The following is a 14,594-nucleotide window of genomic DNA, read 5'->3' as shown; positions in this document are numbered from 1 at the left end:
TACGTAAATGGACTGACTTGGGTGAGAGATAGAGGAATTTCAATATCATCGAGCGTCAATTTCTCGTTAGCTTTCCATATTTGTTCTCGCATGATTTGTTGGTTTATATACATGGCGGTTATGTATTTAATGTAGACATTGAGGAAGTCTATCGTCATCACAACGAATCAGTTTTCTCTGTGTAGCAGGGAGAACCAGAGAATTTTGGCTATTCTACAAGTATTAATCGTAAACCCCTCAAGTTCCATATCTTTCAACCGACTGTATCTTTTTCCTAATTTTGCTAGTGAATAAATACAAACGGGAGGATATTTCAGTCTTGCTACGTTGGGGTTAAGAGCCTTGAAAGATGCAAGGCTGACCACTTAGTTATTAATGGTCAACGATTCGACATTTAATTCTCGGAGTTTTCTCTACACGCAGAGAAAAAATATAATTGGGCATGATACAATCATGTGAATGTAAATTAACCATATTATGGTTACCACAATCATGTAAATGGTTACTGTGACTACAATATAGTTAAAAAACTTGTAACAATATTGAAATGGTTACAGTAACCATGCCCAACTATATTTTTTCTCTGCGTGTAGACAGTGTGCAGTCTGACAAGGTGGCCAAATTTACGATTAATTCAAAATGGGATTTTAATGTTTTTTTTTAAGAAACATTTGCCAATAAAGAATTGAAAATTTCGTTTAAAAAATTGTGTTAATTTTTTGCTATATTTTTTATATGTGTAATATAAACATGGCGATCTGAATTTTGAAACATTACATCTTCTGCTGAAATGTTCAATTCGAGTTTAGTCGTGTTTACTCCTAGAACCCAGTTAACATTAGCTTACTTCTCAGTTTTCATTTTATGAACCATGAACTAATGACCTTGGATCTTTGGTAAATAAAATCTAAATAAACGTATACAACATTGGAATGTAGAAGAACTTATTTTTTTCAATCATTGTAAATTTTTAGTAGATATTTTTCAGTTTTGAAAAACAAATGTTTTAAATATTCTCCAGATCTGTGTTTGAGACCCTAGTGAAAGAAAAACAAAGATTGCCTAGGAAAACAATGATTGCCTAGGCCAGCCAAAAAAGTTAGAAGACCAAGAATTGGAGGCATTAATCCATGAAGATTGCTGTAAAACCCAAAAAGAGTTTGCAAAATATTTGGGAGCTATTCAAGCAGCAAATTTCAAAACGTTGCAAGCAGCAGGATTTATACAAATAGGATACCTTACGAATTGAAGCCGATATACCTTGAAAGACGATTTTGTATGAGTGAAATGCTGCTTGAATCATTTTTCACCGGATCATTACTCATAACCCGAAGAGTAAGACATCGTATGTGAAGCTCGACCAACCAGCTTAATCGACACCAAAGTCAAATATACATGGCGCTAAAGCAATGCTCTCTATTTGGTTGGAACAAAAGGGTGCTATCTATTATGAGCTGCTAAAATCTGGCCAAACCATAACAGGGAACCTGTACTAAACGCAACATATCCGTTTGAAGCGAGCATTGCCTGAAAAAGGCCAGAATATGCAACCAGATATGAAACCGTAATATTCCATCATGACAACGTTAGGCCACACATTGCAATACCTGTTAAAAACTATTTAAAAAGCAGTGGTTGCGAAGTTTTGCCTCACCAGCATTATAGTCCGTGACCCGTCCTTCTACTATTTGTTTCGATCGAAGCAAAATGCTGTCTCTAGGATACCTGACTTCACTTCGGAACAAACTATCCGATATTGGCTTGATTCGTTCTTGAACTCAAAAAATGAGTAGTTCTTTTGGCTCAGAGTCCATATGTTGCCAGAATGATGGAAAAGGGTAATGTTTAACAATGACCACTACTTTGAGTAAATTTGTATAGTACAAATGTTTCAAAAAAAAGTTAAACATTTAAAAAAATTCCGCATTTTTATGCGGGATTATAAACGAAATTTTTTGAGTTTAAGTTCAGTTTCAAACATTACATAATAAACATATGTACGTAAATTAAAAAAATATGTTAACTATATGGTAACAGCTGTCAGTTCTGGGTCCTCTAAACTTTATTTCCTCCACCAATATTTAACAAAATTTAATAATTAATATTAATTATTTAAAATTTGGCTACAAAAATCTTGACGTAAAGATCTTTTTGTGTCTAGAAGAAGTTAATTTGTTGTGAAAAAATTAAAATTATGCAAATTGTTGGTTTTTTTTTTTTTTGGTTGGTTAGAATATTTCACAATCAACTGACAAGATTATGACTTCAAATCTATTTAAGAAAACGAATTTAAAAGTTATACCATAATGATGATGATGTTGTTGTTGTTGTTGTTGCTGTTGTGTTTTTGTTTTAATAATTATAACTGTTTTTAAATTGTTGTTGGCATATTATTAATAGCATCTTTCCATAAGCAGCTGCTCTTAAAACACTACGAATAAATGCAATAGTTTGTTTTTTCATGCTCTTCTGTGCTCACTGGCTCTCTAGCCAACTCTGGGGGTTTTTGGAGAGTACAAAACAAAAGATTTAAGACACAAACTTGAGTTAAGCTTGTGAGAGACCAAGAAAAATTTTACTCATTTAGAAAACATGGTCAACAAAAATACTCTGCCTCTTGACGATATTTTAACATTCGCTCATTCTTTTTCTTTCTTTTTATGGTCGTTTCTTGTGGGGAGCCAGTCTTTTTAAAACTGAACTTGTTTTTTTTTTAATTGTTGTTGCTGTTGTTGCGGCTGGCTGTTGCTTGTGTTATTGTTATTGCTTTTTTTGGCCAGCAAGCTTAACACCAATCAGCTAAAATAAACAAACCAGCTAACAAAACAAGTATTATGGTAAGACTTAGAGATAGAGCTAAATGCATAAGCATTCGTTAGTTAACTGTCGAGACGGTCGAACGTGTTTTTCATATTTAACGGTTTAACAAAGTTTTTTGTTTGTGATTTTATTTTGAGTGAACGCTGCGCTTTTGTTGCCATCTGTGTGACAAACGTATTAAAAATAACAACCTTAATTTTTATAAATAAAACAATGGAGATTGAGATTTTCGAAAATGATAGAACGGTGCGTGAGAAATACAGCTAAAATTAAGAAAAAAAATTCTAGTAAAAAGAAATTTTTTTAGAAATATTTTTATATACAACGAATGAATTCAAACGAAAATAAAGAAAATTTTAAAACAAAATAAAAAAAAGAAAAATTTTAAAACATAAAAATGAAGTGAAATAACTAAAATTTAAAAAAAAATTCTTTTAAAGAAAAAAATATTTGAATAATAACTAAAATATAAGAAAAGTGTTTACTTTACATTTAAATATTTACAAAAAATATTACGTGTTTATACAAAAATATAAAGTGTTTAGTGTCATTTCTATAAAAAATTGATTTTATAATCTTTAAACAAAATAAAAACAAAAAAGTTGTGTATACAATAAAGTGTTTTTAAGGCATAATTAAAATTTTATGTTGACATAATTTTTTTGCTTCAAGCTTTTACATAAAAAACAAAAAATATACAATTGCCAACAACAATTTGTGTATAACAAAAAAATAAATATAAAAATTAATACAATAAAACCTTTTTTTAACACAACACAACACAAAATATATATTCATAGCTACAGTGAAATAGATAAAGTTACAATAAAAAATACATAATAAGCAAAAAACAAAATAAATAAATAAAAAAAATACCTTTAATATCTTTTGTTTTTGTGTTGAAAACTTACTGAACGACAACAGAAACTTCTACTAAACAAACTTAAATATCAACCTCACATTCACAACATTTGAAGCAGCAGCAAACGAAGACACTGCAGCAGCAACAAATATTAAAGTAAATAGCTGCATCTAGCCAGCAACATCTTGCCGCAAATCACGTTTCGTGGGAATTATTTCCTTAGTGTACTCAATACTGCCAGAACTGCCACAATATTGCAGAAATAGTTAGAGACACTCTCAGACACAAGCACACAGCAGCAGCAGCAGCTTAAATTCCCCCCATCCATAGTGTTTTAGAAAAAGTAAAGACAAAAACTAAGTACAAACATACAATACATAAATATATAAACAAAACGAAAAAATATTGGCATTTTGACTTCTTCAAGCACCACTGTAATTGTGTTACCACAAGAACAACACTATTTCCGAACATTTTGAGGAATTTCAAGTATTGCCAATTTTGAGAAAAAGGAATTTAAAGAAAAATATTACGTTTAATAGAAACTGCAATGAATGATATGAAAACACAATAAAATACAATTGGGGGATTCAAACGGTTTACTTTTAAGTCATAATGTGCTATGTTTGAAATATCAATATATATTAGGATATTATGACAATATGACTTAATAGCAGACTATTCGAATCACCCGAAATTTCGTATTTATTTTATAATAATTAGGAGTTATTAATAAAAAGTTTTCATAACACTACTATACAAAATACAATTTTGGAAAAGGGCTCCTCGTTCGAATCATATTTTTTTTTATATACTTTTGTCACGTTGAACACAAATATGCCCAAAATATTATTTTCACTTCAAATTTTTACGAAAAAAATCCCATTTTCCAACAAATTTTCCTCGAGAACATAGAATTTAACTGAATATTTTAAAAATTAGACTAGTTTACAAAGTTTTTGCTCATGAATTAAAACATATGGGGATTTGTGTATTTAGGTCTTCTAACTTCGGAAAAAAAATCCTGGACGTCAAACTTTTGAGATATTATTTATTAAAAGTGAAACATATAAAAATGTACATTAAATTAGAACAAAAGAATTAAAAGTGAAATGTTTTAGTCCTCTTTTTATAATTATTTCTCCCTCACGACTCTCCAACAGTAGTCTCCTAGCATATTCTGATCCCAAAAACCTTGATAATTCCTCTCGAAAAACTTCAAATCTTGATGGAAACGCTCTCTATGTTCGTCACTCATGTGTCCGAGGTCTTTCGGAATAAAATCCACATGAGAATGTAAAAAGTGAATTTTGAGGGACATATTTACACCCATCAGTTCGAAATTATGTAATAAATTCGCAACAATATCTCTGTAATTTTGATTTTTCTTATTCGCCAAAAATTCTTGAACAACAAGTTTAAAAGAATTCCATGCTGCTTTTTCAACATCGGTTAATAGACACTCAAATTTGGTATCACCCAAAATGTTTCTTAATTGAGGACCCACAAATATCCCTTCTTTTAATTTAGCCTCAGAAAGACTCGGGAACACGCTGCATAAATATTGAAATGCTGGTTTTGTCTTATCTAAAGCTTTTACGAAATTTTTCATTAAACCTAATTTAATGTGGAGTGGCGGCAAAACTATTTTTTGTGGGTCAACCAAACAGACATTTTTAATGTTCATTTTACCTACAATTTGTGCAAATCGAATGAGGGACCCACTTTTTATCCTGATTTGACACGGGAATCCAAAATAATGTAAATAAGCATTTTGCAGTGTTTGTGTTATAGGAAAACCTCGATTTAACTGAATAATTTTTCCGCAAATAAAACAAAAATGGTCTGGGTTTATTTTACACTTTCTAGAAGACATTTTAAAATAGTTTTTACTTTAGAGTTTTGTATTTAATAGCGATTTAATAACGTTTATCTACAAAAAAGATGTGCATTTAAACAGTATTTATTTTTTCCCGTTAATTTTTTTGGAATTTGTCAAAAAATACAACTCTGAAAGTATCTAGTAGATTCGCCAGAGTGTAGATTACCCAAAAACGATGTGAATACCTAATTACCACAAATCGGTACACTACAGTATGCATTAGTAGTACTCATGGCATGTGAAAAATAAAATTCCATATATCTCAAAACTTTGACGTATAGGTGGGAAACAAAAAATGGTCAGTTAGCTAGCGTCCCTAGCTCTTGATATTAGGGGATCTATATCTAAATACGTTTTGATCAGAAAATATAAAAGGGTATAGTGATTGCTTTTGCATAACTAAAGTTGGTACCAATATTTATTATAACAAGTAAGAGAGCTGTATTCGGCTGTACCGAATCTTACATACCCTTCACCAAATTATACTTTAAAATATAAACATTTTTAATATTTAAAATAAAAAAAAAATTTAAAAAAAAAAATTCAAAATTGTTTTCAAAATTTTATTTTTAATTTTTTTTTTAAATTTATTAGTGAATAAAAATGTATGAACAAAATTTTTTTTTGGTGAAAAAAAAATCAGGTTAAAAAATATTTTTCCCGATTTTGACCCATTGTATGTACAACATCGTTGTAAATGACTTTGAAATATCTATCATTAGATATCCATATCGTCTATATTAAATACTTAGTAATAAAATATATAGATCAAAAGATATAGAAATAAAAATCGAGGTTGTCCAGGGTTTTTCCTTATATCTCAGCCATTTGTGGGCCGATTTTCTAGATTTGAAATAGCAACCGAACCGGGTCTATAGCGGATATATTGATGTCTGAATCGTGTATGTAAGTTATTTGGGGGCTACGAAAAGTTGATTTCAACATTCATATGGACAGGCGGGCATGGTCATATCAACTCCGCTATCTATAACGAGCCAGAATATATATAGGTACTTTGTAGGGTCGCAAATGAAAAATGTAGAAATTACAAAACTGACTATAATTAGTCATAGATTGATGAGATTCTACAAACATAAAATTTATGAATGGTGAATATTATATGGATACCACAGATTCGAATTAATTAATTCAATTTAAGCTCAATTCACTAAATTCTTCAGAATTTAAAATTTCAGCAAATTATTCCATAAAACGATTCCCACAAATTCTTGAGCTTTATTCAAAGCATAGACATAGAGCGGAAACTCTCCTATCAAAGACCTAACTCAGTTGTCAGAAACCTAAGTGGTGAGAATGTATTAGTAGAAAAAAACTATGTGAAAACAAAAACAACACTCGTATGTATGATTATTTAGAGTAAAATTTTTATTTGAGTTTTTTTTCTAGTTTCCGCTCTATGTTCTCTACGATTCAAAGGCTTTTATTTGAATAGAATTTATTCGTTGTTGAATTAATTCATAAAGGAATTTATTCATACAACCCTTGAATGGCTAAATTTTTGTTAATTCAAATTGAATGAAAATATCGAGGGACTATATTCAAAACTCTCTATCTTGAAAAACAGAACTTTTCAGGAGAGTCAAAAAACGGTTTTTTCGCGTATTACTTGAGTTATTAAAATTCGGTATTCTACAATATTTTTTAAAAGCAACTACTGCAACTATTGGGGACTTTGTGATAGATATAGGATTTTGCTTTTCAAAAATATTCAATGTGTATGTATGAATATGATCAGATACAGGGTTTTGTATTTTAATAAAAATTAATTATTTTGATTTCTGTCATTTTTAACGTGATTTATTTATGATAACGGCTAATTTAATATTAGATAAAAAAAATATTAAACAAAAAGTTATAGAAAATTTTTTTTGAAGTTCGATTGGTGTCAATTATCATAAAAATAATGGTATGCCGGTGGTATTACGCTCTTCAAATTTTGCAAAATCTTCCACTTCTTTGGCTGAATATATAGTGGACAAGAATATAGAAGCTTTGGTTAAATATGTCTTGTATAAGGTTGAATACGAACTGGCAGATCAATGTAATGTAATCTGTATCAAAATTTAATTTATATTTTATGCTATCATCTGGAAGCTATAAAAGAGATCTTAAATTAGACACAGTAGAATCGTTCTTTACTCGTCCTGGTCTAATGAAGAAAAACACATAAGTTTATCATGTTTGTAATTATTAAAGAATTCATAATTTAAATATTCCGCAACAAACGGCCTTTTTACGATCTCATTGTTAATTCTCTAGTACTTCTAACGTAATCGATTGGCAAGCGTATAGATTGATTTTTCAATTAAATCTCTATTAGCATGGTCACTATCGCACTCCATTTGCGTATAGCCTTTCTCTAACTTCAGCAACTTTATTATTTTCCATTCGATAAATAATGTTTGCGGATTTGGTAGCCACATCCATTAAAAGTAGACACTTTTCAAATTCCAACTTTAACCATGTTTTATGTCCTTGACATTATGTTTTCCAAGAACAAAAAGGTAAAATATTTTCATGGAAATTCAATTCAATCGACTTTCGCTATTTTGATAAACAAATTGTCTTTCTTTGGATGTTGGCTCTCATGCAGAATAGCTTATCGAAGATATCAATTAAATACCAATTGTTTAAAGAAATAGAAACTAACTGCTCTAAACTCTTAATATAGTAATAATCTGAACAAAATTCATGATATATTGTTAATTAATATTCAAAACATGAAATTGGTTTCAGCCCAAAATAATAAAGTCATATGATTTACATATTTACGAGTACAATTATAATTCTTTTTGAGAATTATTTATACAGTACAACATAGAAGATAAAAGACAAAAAATTGTTCTATATAATCTCTTACTATCTTTAAATTTAAATAAAACAAAGTGCAAATCGATGCCATTATATATGTAATATAACATCGTACAAATGTCCGCCCGGCTTCGCTGGATGGAATTTTCCATGACTCTAGGCTGAATTTGGCCGATGACATGGATTAAATCGACTTTGAGGGACGCTGAGATTTCTGGCTTATTCGCATAGACCTGAAATTTAAGAAAACCCCACAAGAAAAAATTTAATTGGATCAAATTTCATTATATGGGTGGCCAGTTCAAATCAACTGCTCTGGGCGAAGCGTGTTATTGAATACTGTATCCGTCCCTGGTGACTTGACAAAACAAAAACAAATACCGGCCAATTCCACAGATGTAGCCTCATCAGTATGGCCGCTATCAACTGTGAAGACTCTTTATGTTTAAACTTTTGATTTTTGTGTACGATCTTAAAATTTATATAAACACTCAAAAATTATGTTTGTTTCAAATACCACCAGTAGTTATATTTACAATTAAACATTAAATTTTATTTTTCTCAGAAATGTTATCTTTACAATTTTGTGTTTTTATGTAACAATCAAAAAAACACTTTCATATTTTTGTGAAAGAAAAATTTTATGTTTAAAACCATAAAAATATTGTACAAGTGCAACAGCAGTAAATAAAAATTATTGCACTTGATTGCCGCTTAGAAATAGTTAGATTGAATAAAGAAAATGCTACACAAATTGGAGTAGGCTTTAGTAGAATTGTTTATATCATTGGTATATACTAAAATCAAAACTTGAAATTATGACATTCTAAGAAATTCGTTATTGACCCCCTTATGTTGTACTTTTTTATATAATATATCAAAATATTTGCCCAATTCACAATTGATGTCGTAGTGTTGTAGTATTGTATGTCATAAATATTTTTCTAACAAAATTTTCGAAACAAAAACAAAACATTAATAAAAAATTTACGACATACTACGATACAACGCTACGACATTGTGAATTGGGCAATTATATTATAATATTTTAATATTTCAATAATTTGTATTGAAATTATTCTTAAAATTAAGTCAAGTGTTTTACAAAATTACCCCCTAATGTTTCAAGAACAAAAATCAAATATATCAATAAATTTTTATGTTAACGTATGAACATTTTTGATTTTATTTTTTTTTAGTTGTCTCTACTTAACATTCACAATCTGTATGTACATCGTACAAGTGATCGAATATTGATTGTTTATTTGAATAATTTGGAGCAATGAATTATTTTAAACTTGACTTTGTATTTTTGTTTATAAATAAATTTTATTTGTTTATAAAATTATACAAAGCAAATATGGTTTTTATAAGATAACCGACATTATATGAATCACTTTGTTTAAACAAATGGTCAATTAGACAAATAGAAAATAATCTTTATTTATATTAAATAAACAAAAAAATACTTAAATCATACAATTCAATTGTTTTATAAGTCTTATAATTTAGATATAAATTTAGTGTTTTTTTTTAGTTAGTTTTAGATGCCAAATTGTTTAGTATTAAAGTTTAATTCTTCGTAGACATTTGCGAAAGTGATCACAGGTACTTATTATATTTCGTACAATCGGATTTCGTTGATCAATTACCAATTATTTTATACTGGAGTATTTGATTCCCTTTCGTTTTGCAGGGACATTGATATGTAAGAGGCTGCGAAGCTCTAATTTTATTAATTTGATAGCAAACTTAATTCTCAAAGGTTTCTCAAACCAAAATAGAGGTTTGAATTTCACATTTCATTATAATTTGAAGTACTCTTGAAAAAATATATTTTCTCAATGTTCTTAGTAAATCATTCTCAACCAAAAGTTTAAATTTAAGAAACAATTTTTTAAAATGGTGTTTTATTAGTTTGATATCAAATATTATTTGCATATCACGTTTAAATCCATTTTAATTGTATTTTAAAATATTTTTTTCTTTTGAAATCATTTTTTTAAGTGTGAAGATAAAAATGATAAATTGAAAACTATATTTAAATATTCCAAAAATTTTATTTGAAAAAAAAAATATGATTTTTAATCAATTATCAAAATGATTCCATACGTTTAAAATTTGAGATTGCATTTGATGTAAAAACAAATAAGAGAGCTATATTCGGCTGTGCCGAATCTTATATACCCTTCACCAAATTATACTTTAAAATAAATATTTTAAATTTCCTGTTGTTTTTTTTAAATTTTTTTTTAACTTTAAAAATTTTTTGTTTTAATTTAAAAAAAAAAATTTTAGTTTTTAAATTTTTAAAAACTATTTAGCGAAAAAAATGTTTGATGAATATCCATATTGTCTATATTAATCATTTAGCAATCCAGATATGGGTAAAAAATATGTAAACAATCAAGGTTGTCCTGGGTTTTTCCTTATAGCTCCGCCATTTCTGGACCGATTTTCTCGATTTTAAATAGCAACCTAGCCGAAGAAATTCGGAGATAACGATGTATGATTCGTTTAACCCTAGTCCCCATACAAGGTCCCCTCAGAAAATTACTTGAACATTCATAATTGTCTTATAATAATTAATATCATGATGAAATTTGACATAAACAACTTTTAAATGAACGTAAATCTTTCTAACAACTTTTGTGAGGATCGCACAGTGGGGCAGAATCAAATTTTTTTGGAAATAAATTTCTAAACGGCTCATCCGATCGGGATAAAATTTGACATTGACGTAGCCAAGGAGCATTCGAGTTCAACTTATTAAAATGGGCCGTAGAAATGATACAGGGGCGGCGCTATGGGGTCTCAAAGTAGGGTATCTTTTTGCTTTTTTTTTGGGCGAAAGGGTGACTTAAAATAAACATTCTTTAAGAACATATAACAATTTTATATTTGTCTGTAAGGTATCTTTACGAAGAACATTTTGGTATAAAAAACATGTCCCATTTTTCGAGTATGTCGCCCCTACGCCCTTCGGAATGTGACCTATTTTTTTTTATCAAAATTTCACATTTGGGCCACCTGTTCTAAAATCCCAAAGCTGGGATCATAAAACGGAACGCAGTTTTAGAAACCTTATCCCCAAAGTATTTTCCCAGTCCATAAAGAATTGTGGACCCCATTGGCAAAATTGTAAAAATACCATTTTATGGATTTTTGCTCTAATTGTGGGATTCCCTTTCACAAGTGTTTTTACACTTTATTATTTAGAATGATAATTTAATAAACGTTGAAAATTTCATTGAGCTTTGTTAATAAATAAAGATTTTATTACATATTTATTGAGATTCTAAAACTAAAATTTGTACACAGAGAAAACAGATTCGTGATAGCAACCGAATTTGTTGCCAATCGAATGATTCTGTCTTAGTGACCGAATTTTACAGTTATGTCTACAATATTTTGGAAGGGGCAACTAAAGTTTGGTTGCCTCAACTGAAATTCTACTTTATTAACTGACTTTCTGTTGCTAAAACTGAAAAATTCTATGTGTGCAACCGAATCATTCGATTGGCAACAAATTCGGTTGCTATCACGAATCTGTTTTCTCTGTGTATCAAAATTTTAATAGGATTGCAAATGATAGGAACAATTTGATCCACATTTATTTCGAGTTATATTTTTTTTGTTTAGATAAGTTAATATCTAAATATCTCCATTAGATTCAAAAATATGCCACTTTAAAACTTCGTCCATCAAAAATATTGCACTTTTTCATACCAAAAAATTTGTATAAATGTTCTTAATGTTTTATTTAACACAAGTCATTGGGACTCAATCACATTAAGAAAATTATAATCCCTATATCAGAAAAATATTTTATTAATACATATTGACAGCCGAATAAAACCCTCGTAATTGTTATAAATTGATAACGCCCAAAAGGTTTCAATTTCAAAACTTTATATTGTTTTTGCATATAAAAAATTCTTTCGTAGCTTTCTTTAGGAAATGGTGTAGTTAGTAGTAGTACTTGTGGTTTCATACCCATACAATTGCATTTAACATTTAAAACGTTTTTTTTTTCTAGCATTAATGTACAATTTTTTGTTTGTTAAAGTTTATTTTATATATAGATATTTTAATGTTGTCTTTTTTTGTTTTCTTCTAGCCACAATCGCTATACATACTATACTGTGGATTTTATTTTTGCTGTTGGTCTTAAGAGAAAAATCTTGGCTTAAACAGTTTTTGTTTGCAGCAGCAGCTATAACAACAACAACAACTACTTACATCTAAGTAAAGGTAAGTTAACGTTTTTTTGTTTTAAATTTTTAGTCGTTAGTTGTTCTGGGGTTTTTTTCGATTTTTTTTTTTAAATTTTCAAGTAGGCCTTACTGTAAGCGTTATAAATTTTCGCCTAGTTGTTGCTATTTTCTGTTGACTGACTGGCATGACGTTTTTGTTGCCTGGTTGGTCTATCTATCTGTATGTATATGAGAGAGTGAGTGAATGAATGTTTATAGTTGTATTAGTTTTTGTCTAAAGGCATTTGAAAATAATCTTTTTGAAGAACAGGAATTTCCACTCCTACATTTTAAAAGTAACGTTCAAATGCTTTAAGTCGCTGACGTTTATTTGATTTTTTTTTTCGGTTTTTTTCAATATTTTGTGTTCATTATTTTGAAAGTAATTTTTTAATTTATACTTATTTTACATTGCAATTTGTTGGGTTTTGCTTAAAAGGCCAAAATAATTGTGGTGTGTAATTTGACATTTTGAAAATTATTAGCTTTGAATTATGAACCCTGAGCAAACAAATGCTTTTAATATAAACGTGTTTCATAAATGATTTTAGGCACAAGTATTTTAGATTTTTTGAAATTAAACTGATTTTTTAGCTTAAAAATGTCTAAATTTGTTTTGCAAACGTCTTAATAATTTGTGTTTAGGCATTTAAAATTATTGCTTTTATACTTAAGTTGATTATTGCACAAAAGTTTTCATGGCCATTGATGATAATATTGTGATATATTCCTACAAGTTCTTGCCTTTTTAGAACTTTTATTTTGCCATTGCTATAAATGTTCTTCTGTTGGTGTGTGTAAATCACGCTCGTGCTCAAAATACTTAATCCATTTTAATGAAAGTCATGTAAAATGTATATTAATGTTCTAGGGAGTTTGCTATTAAAAATCTTTAAAATCCATTTAGAAAAAAAAAAGTTATAAACCAATCCAAATTTTTTTTTTTAAATTTAAGAAAATTGAAATTTTCAATATTTTAAAATCAAACCTTTTGTATTTTAAAAAGAAAAAAAAACAAAAAAAATTTAAAAATTTCTAGTAAAATTATATTTTTTTATTTATTTCAAAATTTTTAAAATTTATTTTAAATTCATTTAAAACATTATTATTTCTACACTACAAATACAATAAAAATTATTTAAAAATTCTAGATTTCTATAATTTCTAAACAATCTTCTTCTTCAACATCACTGCTCTCGTCATAGTCATATTCATATTCAGCTTCAGGTTCATTCTCTTTGTCCTCCGAATCTTTAGTCTTTTTTTTGGTGCCATTCTTTAAGCGTTTCAATTCCTTTTTCAGCCTCCTCTTAAATTTCGAATTCCAAGAAAGACATCGCAAATCATCGGCCGTACAGTATATCAGATTGTTCATAGTTTCTGCAATCATTGCCTTTGTAAGTGTTAACTTTGCTTTAAATAAACTTATTTCATTTCGTTGCGAACTTGTTATTTCTTCGCGATACTTGAAGAGGTTATATCTGAGAGTGGGTTCCATAATGTTTTAGTGTAGTGTGAAAATTGTCCTTGCTGGTTGTTGAACTCAACTGAGAATGATGGTTAATTCTAGCAATCATTTTGTTTAAATACTAAGTGTGAGAAGCTGTCCTAAAACTAAACTAATTACCTGCAATAAAATATGCATTTTCACCAGGTATTTGTAATTTATACATATGTTGTCCTCTGCTTGGTTTTTTTTATTTGGCTGACCAAAAGTGTCATAAAATTTCGCTGATTTAAGATGTGTTAGTGGTATTCAGTGTTAATCCTTGTTTTTATAAATACATTAAATCTGGTTTTCTTAGAAAATTTAAGGACAATATGTTCATGATAAAGAAATAAACGCGAAATATTTACCTGCGTTAAAATACACACGTCTTATCTAGAACTTGCTCGAACATGTTGTGTGCAAGGATCTAGTTGTATTGATACTAACATTCGA

General features: G+C 28.8%; 1 long non-coding RNA gene across 1 annotated transcript in view; it reads left to right on the top strand.

Annotated features, from left to right (window-relative positions):
* The first annotated feature begins 3,759 nt into the window (after positions 1–3,759).
* The window catches only part of LOC135954875 (uncharacterized), a 35,946-nt gene continuing 25,111 nt past the window's right edge, over positions 3,760–14,594 (top strand). Inside the window, exons 1-2 of the long non-coding RNA XR_010576271.1 lie at positions 3,760–4,025; positions 12,517–12,650. This is a non-coding gene — a long non-coding RNA (uncharacterized LOC135954875). The remainder of the gene's footprint in view (positions 4,026–12,516; positions 12,651–14,594) is intronic.

The sequence above is a fragment of the Calliphora vicina genome, chromosome 3 (genome assembly GCF_958450345.1).
Source record: "Calliphora vicina chromosome 3, idCalVici1.1, whole genome shotgun sequence".
Taxonomy (NCBI): Eukaryota; Metazoa; Arthropoda; class Insecta; order Diptera; family Calliphoridae; genus Calliphora; species Calliphora vicina.
Note: the sequence above shows the minus strand (reverse complement) of the source record. Positions and strands in the feature narration are given on the sequence as shown.